Source organism: Stomoxys calcitrans, chromosome 3 (assembly GCF_963082655.1).
Source record: "Stomoxys calcitrans chromosome 3, idStoCalc2.1, whole genome shotgun sequence".
In the NCBI taxonomy this organism is placed as follows: domain Eukaryota; kingdom Metazoa; phylum Arthropoda; class Insecta; order Diptera; family Muscidae; genus Stomoxys; species Stomoxys calcitrans.
In genome coordinates, this window is record NC_081554.1 from 168,383,593 (window position 1) to 168,399,265 (window position 15,673).

Below are 15,673 nucleotides of genomic sequence, written 5' to 3' on the forward strand. Positions count from 1 at the left end.
CCCTTTCTCAAAAAACACCCAAAACAGGACTTTTTCTTTGACCATGGCCCCATATCTTCAATAAAAGGTATTCGAGTGCAGAAAACGAATCTCATATCCAAATGTGGGACCAAGTGTTTGGGGGGCCGCCTCTGCCCAAAAACATCCCCCAAAGAAGAAAAATTTTACGACCATAGCAATATGGGGCTCAAATTAAAGGTGTTTGGGGTATTTTAGATTAGAAAACATATCTGATATCAAATTGTCGGACGGACCAAGTGTTTGAGGGACCACCCCAACCCCCAATACACCCCTAAATCGGACATATTTACCGACCATGGCAATATGAGACTCAAATGAAAGGTATGTACGAGTAGAATACGAATCTGATATCCAAATAAGGGACTAAGTTTCTAGGGGCCCATCCCTTCCCAAAAAAACAGCCAAAACAGGACTTTTTCACTAACCATGTAGAATGCGAATCTGATATCCAAATGTGGGACGAAGTGTTTGGGGGGCCGCCCCTCCCCAAAAAAATCCCCCAGAGGAAAAATTTACGACCATAGCAATATGGGGCTCAAACTATGGGTCTTTTCCCGAATATTATGATACCAATATTCGAACATTCCACTAAGAAACAGTGGTAAACTTCTCACATATCAATGAGTGCAGTCCGATTCAAGTTTAAGCTCAATGATAAGGGTCCTCCTTTTTATAGCCGAGTTCGAACAGCGTGCCGCAGTGCGACACCTCTTTGGAGAGATGTTTTACATGGCATAGTACCTCACAAATATTGCCAGCATTAGGAGGGGAAAACCACCGCTGAAAATTTTTCTGATGGTATCGAACCCTGGCGTCAGCTTCATAGACGGACATGCTAACCTCTGCGCTACGGTGGCCTCCAGGCTCATGCTATAAACTCTCCTTAAACCGATGAAATATGGGGTTAAAATAGAAATAGAGTCGGGCCGAAATAAAGTTTTTTAATAATGGAAAAAAATAGTTCTCATTATAAAAATTAGTAAAATTATTAAAAATTATTATTTTTTTTTTTTTTTGATTTAAATTTACCAAATTTGCTTTCATACATTTAAGTCACCCAAAATCAAATTTTGAACATTTTTATCATCACTCTCAAAATTGTATAAATGCCTTGAAAACTTTGCCGTATTTGCGTCTAATCAACAAAACATTTTTTTTGTTATTGGTTTATGGTTTATGGTGTGCTCAATAAATTTTTCACCCTCTTATTTATTTTATTGCACAAATAGTAATTTTGCCATGGTTATTGATGGAGTCGGACGTCAAATCCCTTGCAGCTGCAAATGTATAGCCCGCCCTGGATAAATGATGTTCGTGATGTCCTTGTATCGCTATGGCTGTTGCAACAGCCAATTTGATTGTTTACCTAGCATTGTCCTTTAGTTTCAATATTTTGTTTTAGGATTTTGTTTTTTGTAGGTATTATTATTCTAGTTTTGTAGAAATTGCCATAGAGGCTGGTGCTGATGCTGGTGCCGATGATGAGTATGCTGTTGTTGCAAGTTTTCACACAATTTAAATTTATGAACCAAAAGTGATTTTTGATTGCAATTCCTACTTCTGCTCCTCCGGCTCAGTTTTGGCATGAAGCTTTATAATAGATTTTCATGCATACAATTTTTATGATTGTTTTAGTTATTTAGCGCAAAATGATTGGAAAAGTTTTTCTATGGATTTCTTTTTTCCTTTTTTAAGCTGATCTGCCTTCACATTTTCCAAAAAAGAGAAAAATAAAACAAAATGAAACGAGGTCAATAAATGATTTACAGGAAGCAGCATAACGTTAAAAAAGGACATAGTTTGCGAACCATAAAAAAACAGCACATTGCACAAAGGCTAGAAAACTAAAGTTGACGATATTTTGTGTAATGGTTTATGCAAGAGTGTCATCATAAATGTATAATCCAGTATTGTGAAACAACCATACAAACGATTTTAGTTAAATATTTGTAAGTATCAAACCAAACCAAAAAAAAAAAAACTATGACTAACAAAGATATTGAGGGAAAAAAACTGGTACAGGCAAAAGTCGGGCGGTGCCGACTTTATAATACCCTACACCTACTATATCTATACCTGAACCGATTTCGATCAAACTTTGTGGATATTTTGGAATTCGTCGAGGAAAGCGTTGTACAAAGATTGGTTTGGAAGGATTGGTCAATAAATGCGCTTTCCGTGAAAATCGGGCGATATATATTTATGTGGGCTATACCTAAATCTGAACAGATTTCTACGAAATTCACCAGTTATATAGAGAGTCATAAGAAAATCCCTACTGCAAAATTTCAAGAGAATCGGTTTACAAATGACCATTTTATTGCTGTATTACTGCAAATCGGACGAACATATATATGGGAGCTATATCCAAATCTGAGCCGATTTCTATAAAATTCACCAGTAATAGTGAGAGTCATAAGAAAATCCTTCCTGCAAAATTTCAAGAGAATCGGTTTGCAAATGACAATTTTATTGCATTATTACTGCAAATCGGACGAACATATATATGGGAGCTATATCCAAATCTGAGCCGATTTCTATAAAATTCACCAGTAATAGTGAGAGTCATAAGAAAATCCTTCCTGCCAAATTTCAAGAGAATCGGTTAAAAAATGACAATTTTATTGCAGTATTACTGAAAATCGGACGAACATATATATGGGAACTATATCCAAATCTGAACCGATTTCTATAATATTCACCAGTTATATTGGAAGTCATAAGAGAATCTTTCCTGCCAAATTTCGACAGAATCGGTTTACAAATGACCATTTTATTGCTGTATTACTGCAAATCGGACGAACATATATATGGGAGCTATATCCAAATCTGAACCGATTTCTTTAGAGTTCACCAGTAACATTTAGAGTCATAAGAAAACCCTTCTTGCCAAATTTCGACCGAATCGGTTTACAAATGACCATTTTATTGCTGTATTACTGCAAATCGGACGAACATATATATGAGAGCTATATCCAAATCTGAACCGATTTCTATAAAATTCACCAGTTATATCTAGAATCATAATAAAATCCTTCCTACCAAATTTCAAGAGAATCACTTTACAAATGACCATTTTATTGCTGTATTACAGCAAATTGGACGAACATATATATGGGAGCAATATCCAAATCTGAACCGATTTCTATAATATTCACTTTTAATATCGAGAGTCATAAGAGAATCCTTTCTGCCAAATTTCAAGAGAATCGGTTAACAAATGACCATTTTATTGCAGTATTACTGCAAATCGGACGAACATATATATGGAAGCTATATCCAAATCTCAACCGATTTCTCTAAAATTTACCAGTAATATTGAGAGTCATAAGAAAATTCTTTCTGCCAAATTTCGACAGAATCGATTAACAAATGACTATTTTATTGCATTATTACTGAAAATCGGATGAACATATATATGGAAGCTATATCGAAATGTGAACCGATTTTTTCCAATTTCAATAGGTTTCGTCTCTAGGCCGAAAAACATGCCCATACCAAATTTGAAGACGATCGTTTGTACACAAATTAATATGGACAGACGGACGGACGGACAGACAGACAGACAGACATTAACGAGTCTATCTCTCTTCCTTTTGGGTGTTACAAACTAATTCACTAAGTTATAATACCCTGTACCATAGTAGTGGTACAGGGTATTATAGCTTGTGGCTAGCCTCTCATCCACCAGAGTAAAGCTGAAGACAAGGTGTTTCAGTCTCCGACTAACCACAAATCCACTGTCAATTTCATACCTCGTGTTATGGCAGCTATAGTATAGTTCTTCACCGTTTTGGTGTTGTAGTGACGCCATTCCCAGTCCATCGCACTTCCTGTAAGGCGGTAATATCTGCCTTGTACTTCTCTAATACATCCGCCAGCGCGTATACTGCAACTTCTCTATAAAGAGTGCGGACATTCCAGGTGCAGATCCGCAAATCATGGTCCTTTTTTCGTTTGCGGGAGTCGTCAATGTTGGGGGGGTCCGTTTTTACTACTCCTTTGTTTCCATAGTAGTTCTCATAGTTTTCCGGGGGCGGGTTACTAGCCCAGCGTCCCAACCGCCTGGGTTTTGTGGGATTGCACACGTATCCCTCGTTGTTGCGAGCCGCTTGCTCCAAGATCCGAAGCTCGTCCCCAACCGCCCCTAACCTGGCAACAGACGCTGATGTTGGCCATTGGTTATTTGAAGGCGCCAATAACTCGCCTTGTCATCTCGAGTAACATTGGCACTCAGTATTAAATTAAGAGCCAGTGCCACCTGACTACTCACTGAGACTCTCCTCTCGAAAATCGCTGATTGCCCGCGGCCGCATTTGCAGCTACTCCGCATAAAAACGGAGCTTTCCACCATCCACAACCTATGGACGCGCCCGGTTGCTTTCTTCTAAGCTTCCCGTGATAACGATGGACACCACACAAGTCGGAGCTCAAAGTTCCGGCCTGTGTGGTGCTCCCGTAGTTATCCCGTATCGGCCGGGGATAACTATGAGCACCACACAGAAAGAACGTAATAAGTTGGGTTGGGTTGAATCTTGGGAACCGAACCTGAAAAGATTCTTTTAAAAATTTGTCTATATGTGGAGGTGGCGATCCTCGTCTAGCTCCTATAGGTGAGCAACATCGTTCCGGTCGAAAGGACAGATCGCCGCAGGGACATGATGACCATTGGTTTTTTATAAGCACCAATAACTCGCCTTGTCATATCGAGCATCATACGCACTCAGTATTTATGTAAGAGCCGCTGCCAACCGGCGTCTCACTGAGACTTCCCGCTCGATACCGCCGATGGTCCATGACTGCAATTGCAGCTACTACAGAAAATTTTGTAAAAATTTGATTTGAGTTCATTACAGACTCAACCAAGAAAATTTCTAGTCCATTGTGATTCTACCCGTTTTGATTCTTCTGGTAGAAATCGAACTCCTACAATCCCCTTACTATTGGTTGCCCAAAAAGTAATTGCGGATTTTTTAAAAGAAATAAAATGCATTTTTAATAAAACTTAGAATGAACTTTAATCAAATATACTTTTTTTACACTTTTTTCTAAAGCAAGCTAAAAGTAACAGCTGATACTGACAGAAGAAAGAATGCAATTACAGAGTCACAAGCTGTGAAAAAATTTGTCAACGCCGACTATATGAAAAATCCGCAATTACTTTTTGGGCAACCCAACAGTATACCGATCTCATAATCATATCAACCTTAGGGCCAAAATCATGCAATGATAAAAATTTTATATCCATGCAAATATTGTTCATTGTTTACCTTCCATAAGGAGCTACTCTGACATGCACTAAACTTTTAAATTAGTCACTGCCTCTTTATTTTTTTAAGGAAACTTAACCCCTCCAATGGGGATTTAGGAAGTATATGCGTATGTAGAAGCTATTACACTCGGGTTAAGAGTTCAGGGAGCCATTGCTAGCCATGTAGTTCGTATTGAGAAATTCTTGTCTAAAGGACCAAACGGTCATTGTTGCATTCTATGTCACAGCGGTCACTTCCGTAAATAACTTTGCTAATGGAAAGCACAGCGATGGCTATGAAATGAAAAGAAGAACGAAAGGTTACAAGAACTTGAGAATAGGGTCCTAAGTATTGAAAAAGGATGGGACAGGTTGTTACAAATTTTCCAACAACTGTATAAAAAGATGGGTAAAAAAAGGTTTAAAGCGATGAAAAAGCAATGAAAATAGGAAAAATTAAAAAAAGAAAACAAATAAAAGCGTGCAAAGTTCGGACGGGCCTCACACGTATCCAGCATTAGGAGAGGATAACCACCACTGACAATTTTTTTCTGATATTCTCTCCAGGTCTCGAAACCAAGCGTTCAGCGTCATAGGCAGATATTCTAACCTCTGCACTACGGTGGCCTCCGAAAAATCACACACGCACACATATCTACTCTTCTGGTACATAATCCGTCGATCCCCTTGACGCCACAAAGCATTGCCAACACTCCCCAACAGAGCAGAATGCCCGTAGTTTGAGGAACGTGTGGTTTTCAAATCCCTCAGCCTAAGGCAATGTGTCTTGCAGCATAAATTAAATTGAATATGGCATACAACGCACAGTGGGATAGAATCAAAGAAAAAAACTAGTAAAAAGTATGCCATTTGAGAACGGATGAAGATAATTCTTAGAAATTTTATATGGTTAGAGGTGAGGTTTTATCGAGATTATGTGCAAAAATTCAACGCCTTAGGTAGTTTCAATGCTTTTTGGTAGGGCCTTAAATTTGTTCACCTTGGCATTTCGAAAAATTGTTCAGTCTGCCAAATCTTCATTTGTGGTTCTTTTTTCCAAATTCTTTTTTTGCTGGATAGTGTTCAAAAATCCCTATGAGGTATACAAATTCTTCACTGATTTCTAAGTAATTCGATTTTAAAATTTTATTTTTTGAAATTTTGATCGAGGTTGGCTTCGTATTTTTGAGATTTACGAAGACATTTGTGAAACGATTTTCATTTTGATGCATGATTCGGATTAGTGACAAATTATAGAATGAATCGGCTGTAATTAACCTTACCTAACCTACTCATTTTAAGGTTATATAGTTTAAAAGTAAAAAAATGGAAAATTTTATTGATCCATAAGATCTTGCCACTTACTCATTGAAATACTCTGATACTGACCCCTTCTAATGTCATATGGATGGGGTCATGTATTTCAGTATGTTACCGCCACGGATGTAAAAGATTCTCTGCCTTACAATTCATGTACTGCTCTGTCCGTCCGTTAGTCCCTACGTCTGTCCGCCCAGGCATTTTCAACTACATTGCTATCTATCACATCCGTAAAATTGTCATACATCTTGGACTGATGATACGTTCCAATTTGGTGTTGCCTTTGTTTTTGTTGTTCTTTGAAAACTGAGCACAACAAATACTGCCAGAACTTGTGATTCAAATATCACTACCACTACATTGCCACTGCACAGATGCGCATGGATAACGGATGCATTGTTCAGTATACAGGATATGTTCATTGCTATGCTACAATGAACTCCTGCTGATGCTATTTCTATTGCCAGTTCTGGTAGTTGTTGTTGTAGTTGTTGTTGCTGCAGTTGTCCTCCTTCTTCATCGTTACGCTCAAATTGAAAAGTACAATAACAATTGCGATTTACATTTGAAAAGAGCACAATTTCATTTTCTATGGTTGAAGCTTTAGAAAAAAATAACGAAAATGCAGTACATTTTTTGGGGAAATATGATTTAAGGACAAAGGTGGTAAATAAATTTGATGAAGGAATTTTAACTATAAACAAAGTTTCTGGCAAAGAGAAATAAAAAGGTAAAAACTTAAAAAACCCCTAAACAAAATTCTAAAAATCTTTTGTTTGTTTTTAAATATTTTGTTCTATTTTTTATAGAAATTTTTCATTGACATTTGATTTTAACAGTTTTTTTTTAAGTTCAATTATTTTTATGAAAATGGTTTTTCTAAGGTTGAAAAAAAAAATTCTTAAATTTCCTCACAATGTGAGTTTTGTAGAAAAATTTGTTGAAATGCCCTTTTTTTAAAAAAATTTGGTCAAAATGTATTTGCTTTAAAAGCGCTAGTAAAATTTTTGTTTAAAAAAGTCGTCGAAAATATTTAATTTAGTATATATATTAAAAAAATGATTTTTTATAAGCTTTAAAAAAATTTTTTTTTTCGCTGCCTACTTTAAGGCTTTGTTGAAATGCACTTTTTTGAAAAAAATTTGGTCAAAACGTATTTGTTTTAAAAGCGTTAGTATAATTTTTGATTAAAATAGTCGTGGAAAATATTTAATTTAGTATATATATTAAAAAAATGTTTTTTTATAAGCATTATAAAAAAAAAATCGCTGCCTACTTTAAGGCTGCTTAAACTTTTATAAAAATTGAGCAAAATTTTATTTGTTTCCAAAAAGCCTGTCAAAATTTTATTCAAAATTATTCGATTACATTTAAACCAGAGCATACATTTTTATATTGTAGGCCAAACATTTGAAAGGTTTAATTAAAATATATGGCATACTTTTAGGCTGTTTAAACTTTTACATATTATATATTTTATTGTTTTGAATATTATTAAGAATTAAACCAAATTTTCCCATCTAAATTAACATCAGTTAATTTGATGCATAATTTGTTAAAATTTTAAATGACTTATTAAATAAAAAATTTGTTATTTGAATAAGTTTAGGCAACCCAAAAGTAGGCAACAAAAATTACTTAAAATAAAATTTTATTTTTTACAACAATATGATATTGTATTAGAAAATTAATGACAATTTTTTTCTTTTTGGAAAAAAAATTGGTCAAAATTTATTTGTTTTAAAAGCGCTAGTAAACATTTTGTTTAAAAAAGTCGTCGAAAATATTTAATTTAGTATATATATAAAAAAAAAAATGTTTTTTTAAAAGCATTATCAAAAAAAATAAATTTTCGCTGCCCACTTTAAGGCTGCTTAAATATTTATAAAAATTGAGCAAAATTGTATTTGTTTCCAAAATGCTTGTAAAAATTTTATTCAAAGTTATTCGATTACATTTAAAAACGTGTATAATTTTCTTATATTGTATACTATATTGCATACTTTTAGGCTGTTTAAGCTTTCACATATTTCATTGTTTTGAATATTATTAAATTTTTAACCAAATTTTCCCATCTAAATTAATATCAGTTAATATGATGCATAATTTGTTAAAATTTTAAAAAATTTATTAAATAACAAAAATTTGTTGTTTTAATAAGCAACCCAAAAGTAGGCAACAAAAATTACTTAAAATAAAAAAAAATTATTTACAACAATGTCATTGTAAAAAAAAAGTTATTAATAATTTTTTCCTTTTTGGAAAAAAATTATCAAAATTTAATTGTTTTAAAAGAGCTGTTAAAAATTTTGTTTAAAAAGTCGTCGAAAATATTTAATTTAGTATATATATTTAAAAACTGTTTTTATAAGCATTATACGTTAAATTTATTTTTGCTGCCTAATTTTAGGCTGCTTAAACTTTAAAGAAAAATTGCGTAAAATTGTATTCAAAATTATTCGATTACATTCAAAAAAGTATATTAACTTTTATGTTGTTGGTCAAACATTTTTAATTAAATTGTATTGCATACTTTTAGGCTGTTGAACGTTTACAAATAATATAACTTAATGTCTTGAATATTATTACAATTTTAACCAAATTTTTCCATCTCAATGAATATCACTTAATTTGTTAAAATTTTAAATAAATTTTAAAGTTAAAAAAAATTATTTGAGTAAGTTTAAGCAACCCAAAAGTAGGCAACAGAAATTACTTAAGAAAATGATATGACACACCCCTTAAGTGCCTTTTTGCAATTGAATATTTTTTTTAAATGTTGTTAAGCCGGTGTCCAGAGTAGAGCTTTCTCGTATCTACATTACTTTATATGTTTATCGTATGTGTTGCTAAATACATATTGTTTGCGACAAGCCCTCTGAGCTGTGGATGCAAATTTTAATATGAAATTCGTATTCTATGCAAATTTGCCCAAAAAACTATCAATAACGTCCACACTCTTTATGAGCCCCAAATTGTCATGGGGCCAAATTGTCGTCCAATTTTGGGATTATTGAAGGGGTGGGATAGCGCCTAGACAACTGGTCTCGAATGTTGGCATCAAATTCGTGTTCTACTTTCAAAGACCTTTCATTTGAGTCCCATATTAACGTGGTCGGTATATGCGTCCTCTTTGTGGGTGTTTTGGGGATGGGCGGCCCCTCAAACACTTGGCTCCAAATTTGCATATCAGAAACATATTGTACTTGGACCCGAAAGTGGGTTTCGATTTCGTGCTTTACTCCCAAATACCTTTAGTTTGAGCCATATATTGTCGTCGTCGCCATATATATGTCCGATTTAGGTATGTTGTGGGGGTTGGGGCGGTCCACATCGTCGTGATTGGTCTATATATAAATTTGGTGGGTTTAAGGGTTGAGCGACATCATAGGTAACCTATCCGGAATTTAGATAATTTTTTTTTGTTTTTAGATTACTATAGGAAAACAAACAAAATTTCGCTTAGATCGCATCACCTATCTCGATATCTGGCGATTTTTAAAAGTAGGGTAAGGGGAGGGTCCGTCCACTCTTGAGATATCAATAAATTAAGTATCCTTTTTTCACCATTCTGCACCATATGTGAAAATTTCAAGAAAATCGGCGAAGCCGTTTTTGAGTCTGTAAGGAACACAAGATCACACAAACAAACTCAAATTGATTTTTATATATAAGATATGCTATTATTAGAGGGAAGATTTTTAAGTTTAATTAATATTTGTTGCCTACTTTTGGGCAGCTACTTAGGTGGGGACACAATACCAGACATGAACCAATTTGTAATTTTGTAAGTAGAACGAAAATTCTACCATGATTTTCTCTTTCGATGTTACTTTTTAGTATTTAGAGCGCACAGCAAACCGATTACTAGCGTAGGTGTATGTCCATAGTGTCATGGGGCGGATTAATAACCGCATCCTCTTTTCAACCTATCTGTTGGGCAGTTAATAATTATACAATATATATATGTTGTACTATTGGGTATTTTTTTACCATTTTTAAAAGCTTTTCTTAAATCACTTAATTTTTATTGCATACTTCTTGGCTATTGATAGCTGAAATTCAACTTGAAAGCATACTTTCACAACTTCTCATTCGTGTTGTTTCTTTGCCTACGCCTCGAAAAAGCATATGAATCTATAATATTATTAAGTTCGCATTAATATCTGTTTTTTTAATTTTTGGTCATTAAATATTTTTCTTTATTCTCTTTGCTTTTGTGGGCTATTTTCACGAATGTCACATTCATATGCAGCTGTTGTTGGCCTATTGTTATGGACATATGTTGCAAGAATTTATATACGCTTATTGTCATCCATTTGGGCGATAACAAAGTCCACGACACATATGAATTTATGGCATGTCATTTACATGTAACTCGTAAAAATCTTTTATTTCATTTCGTTTTTTCCTTTATTTTCCGAACACTTTATGCAGGAAGTGTTTCATGTTTATCATAAAGAAAAACAACAAAAATTATGATAATTTCGACCTTTATGAATCATTTGTAAGGCATCTTTCGTTGGACTTAAGTAGGTGGACTTTGGGAGATTGCAATGCAATTTACTTGAGCGTTATATAAAGACTAAGAGGATTTCTGGTAGCATTAAATTGAGAAAGAAATTTTTAATGATATTCTGTAAGGCAGCAATCAATGATTTATGAGTTTAAATTTTATGAAAACGGTATATGAGCTTTGTAGTAAATCAAGAAGACAATTGTGTCAAAATTGAATTTATGTAGAAAAACATGATTAATTATAGAAGAGATGGGGGTTCAAAAGCTTTGGCTGCCCCAGTTTTACTTCTTGTGCCTCTAGAAGGTCCAATTCGTATCCGATTAAGCTGTACCCGATCAGAATCTGTTTATAATCTAATTGCTATCCCACATAAATCAATTTCAGGACTATATTTGTGATAAACTTCTTGTGAATAATTGTAATTCTTGTCCAAATGAAAAAATATGAAAAAAATCGATGGGAACTTAACAACCATAATCCATGGTGGAGGGTATAAAAGACATCTAAACTTTCTGGGGGGTTGGGGGCTAAACCTATTTAAATAGCAATAAAATTGGCAAATTTTATCGAAAACAATGAAACATTTAAAATTTTGGGAAGGGGGACTAAAACTTTTCGGGGGGTGCTTAGCCTACCCCCCTCAGAGGCCTGTTTAAGCTTGTGAAACAGATCGGACCGAATTTAACACGCTTGTAATTGTTTTCCTTTATATTATTGAAGTTTTGGTGCATACTTTTAGGTGTATTTGTACGAAATCCAATTTAAAAGCATACTTTTAGGGGCATATTATGGATGTTATTACTATGCATTTAGCTGTAAAAATTTAATAGTATAAACCATTAAATTGTCATAAATTGTCTGCTATTTTTATTTTAAGGTATAGTTAAAACTTTTTAAATGGAATAATTGTCAATGTTTTAGTTTTCTAAATAAATTTATCTTTAAAAAATCCGATAAAATCTAATACCAGTAAGACATTTTGTCATATTATTTTCAAAAAGGAGGCCTTTCTACGCTTATGGCAAAAGATCGGACCGAATTTAACGAGCTTGTACTTGTTTGCTTTTATACTATTTAATTTTCGGTGCATATTTTTAGGTTTCATTTTTGTATGAAATCCAACTTAAAATCATACTTTTGGGGGCCAACTATGGCTGATATATCTCTGCATACTTCTTAGCAAAAGAATGATTTTTCGAACCATTATATAGGCAAAAAGTGTCTCGAGTATCATCAAGTATAGCTAAACAATTTTTCAGATTTTTTTATAGAACACTTATCAATATTAAAGTTCTTTGAAAAGGAATTCGAAATTTTATATATGTAAAATATTCCATTAAAATTAAATTTCTGTAAAAAGTTTTGCCATTTGATTTTAATTTTAATAATGCTTCCGTAAAAATTTTGTCAAAATTTTATGGTAATAAAATTTTTTATAAAATTTGAATTAAATATGTTAAAAATTTTGGGAATTTTTTTTCTTTAGAAAATTTTATTAAAAATTTTATTTCTTTAGTAAATGTTGTAAAAAAATTAATTTTTATACAAATTTTGAAAATCATTTATGGGAAAATTTTCAATTTGAAAAATTTTTTTTGGAAAATGTATACTTCGTATGAAATGGCATTTTTCATGGTGAAAAATGCCAATTTGCTGATGAACATTCCATTAAGGAGCAGGGATAAACTTCTTACATATACATGAATGGTGTCCGAGGTTCAAGCTCATTGATAAGGGACCTTCATTTTAAAGCCGAAACCGAATAACGTGCCGCAGTGCGAAATTTTTATATAGCGTTTATGTATGACGTAGTACCTCACATAAGAATGGGAAAATCACAGCTGAAAAATTTTGGCTGATTTTTTTGCCAGGATTCTAACCCAAGCGTTCAGCATCTTATGTAGACATGTTGAACCTCTGCGCTACGGCGAATTTTACGAGCTTCTATTTGTTAATTTTTGTACTATTTGATTTGTGTTGCATACTTTTAGGTGTGCTTGAGTATGATTTCCAACATGTAAACTTAGTTTTAGGAGCTGGTTGTGGTATTTGAATTTCTGCATATTGCTTAGCAAAAGAATAACTATACGAATCATTATATTGGCAAAACTTATTTGGTTATTAATTATTTTCTTCAAAATAGGATTTCCTTAGAAAATTTTTCGACTTTTGTCCCTTCACTTTAGGATGGGGGTATACTAATTTCGTCACTCCGTTTGTACCAACTCGAAATATGCATCTAAGACCCCATAAAGTATATTTTGGGTTGCCCAAAAAGTAATTGCGGATTTTTCACATAGTCGGCGTTGACAAATTTTTTCACAGCTTGTGACTCTGTAATTGCATTCTTTCTTCCGTCTTCCGCAATTACTTTTTGGGCAACCCAATAGTATCCCTGGAATGTGTAGGGTAGTTCCTAGTATCGCAAGCTCGTCCGCTTTACAATTCCCTGGGATATCTCTGTGACTTGGCACCCAGAACAGGTGAATTTTAAACTGTTCAACCATCTCGTTGAGAGATTTGCGACAGACCAGGACGGTTTTTGTATTCAGAAATACGTTTTCCAGGGATTTGATGGCAGCCCGACTGTCTGAGAAGATATTGATACCAATCATCGTTATCACTTCCTTACTTGCAAGGATCTCGGCTTGATACACACTGAACCTTTTCGATATGACCAGCTCTAGATCTTTAGAGTACACCCCAAAGTCCACTTGATTGTCTAGTTTAGACCATCGGTATAGAAGTCTATGTAATTTCATTTACCAGAAATATTGTAGTTCAAATCGGTTCTATCAGAAAGCGGCTGATAGGGAGTAAATCACACTGCCTGGAACATCGAACATTGTATCAACCCACAAAGATATTAATTCTCTGGAAAATTTTGCGTAGAGAGCGCAAAGGTAAACATGTCCGCATACGATGCTGAACGCCTGAGTACAAATCCTGGCGAGACCATCAGAAAAAATATTCAGCGGTGGTTTTCCCCTCCTAATGCTGGCAACATTTGTGAGGTACTATGACATATAAAACCTTCATTCCAAAGGGGGGTCGCACTGCGGCATGCCGTTTGGACTCGGCTTTGTAAAGGAGGCCAATATCGTTAAGCTTAAACTTGAATCGGACTGTACTCCTTGGTATGTGAGAAGTTTGCCCCTATTCCTTAGTGGAATGTTCATGGATAAAATTTGCATTTTTTTCCTAGCAGATTCATTTTGATGGTCGTTGGGTTAGGCAGTCTACCATCAGACTCACTTAGGAAGATGCCTTCTGTTAGATGACATTTATTTTATTATTCTTTATTGGCAAGAAACAAAGTTTCTTAACTATACGCTCATAATTTGCAATAAGTTTTTACAATTTACGATAGCTAAAGCGATGATTTCGAACACCTCATTCAAGATTCCATGATGGTGTAGAAAATTGCTCAATTATTCGCATACGAAAACTTTTAAGTTTTATTTATGGGACAATTGAAGCGTGACACTGAACCAACAACAGAAACAAACCAACAAAAGACCCGCAAAAGAAGAAAAAAAAAAACGCAAATAAAAAAATTGGCCATATTTTTGTACATTTATTTGGCCATAAATTATGGTTGAGTAGCAGGCCAATGTAAGCAAAAAAAAAAACAAATAGAAACAACCAGAAATTTTAACCTGCCACATACAGAAGTGACATTACAAGAAAATAGGGTCAAAAGGAAGAATCTACAAAAAAAAAAATATCCAAACAAAGCCATGTAAAAGCTAAATACCTCAAATGTGAAAAAATATGGAGGACAATCACGAAAAACCAATAAAAAGAAGTCTAATGTTCAAATCTAACTACAATCTCATCAAGAATTTGGCCATATAGGCAAAAAGTGGATTTCCCACACCAAAAATAAATAAAATGACAAAAAGATAGATATGGTATGGATGGTAAACAAATAGCTATAGCCCTACAGAATTATCGTTTATGAGCAGGGCTGCCAAGATGAAAATTTCTTTGAAATAATAGAAATTTCTATTATCATAATAAAAATTATTACCATATTAACCATATCACAAATATAGATCGATGTGAACCATAAACGACTCGGATGTCGAAAAGCATAACATAAGCCACTGTGTCAAATTTCAGGGAAATCGGATTATAAATGCGCCTTTTATGGGACCAAGACTTAAAATCAAGATATCGGTCTATATGGCAGCTATATCCAAATATGGACCGATTTGGGCAAAGTTGCAGAAAAATGTCGAAGAGCCTAATGCAACTCACTGTCCCAAATTTCGGCGAAATCGGACAATAAATGGGCCTTTTATGGCCCCACAACCTTTATTCGAGAGATCGGTCTATATGGCGGTTATATCTAAATCTGGACCGATCTGAGCCAAATTGAAGAAGAATGTCGAAGGGCCCTATACAACGCACTTTCCCAAATTTTGGCGACATCGGACAATAAATGCGCCTTTTATGGGCCCAAAACCTTAAATCGAGAGATCGGTCAATATGGCAGCTATATTCAAATCTGAACCGATCTGAGCCAAATTGAAGAAGGATGTCGAAGGGCCTAACAC

The 15,673-nt window shown here is 34.1% G+C and overlaps 1 protein-coding gene across 1 annotated transcript in view; it reads right to left on the reverse strand.

Moving 5' to 3' along the window:
• Nucleotides 1–15,673, reverse strand: part of LOC106084977 (semaphorin-1A) — a 1,175,174-nt gene that overhangs the window by 257,383 nt on the left and 902,118 nt on the right. The window lies entirely within an intron of this gene.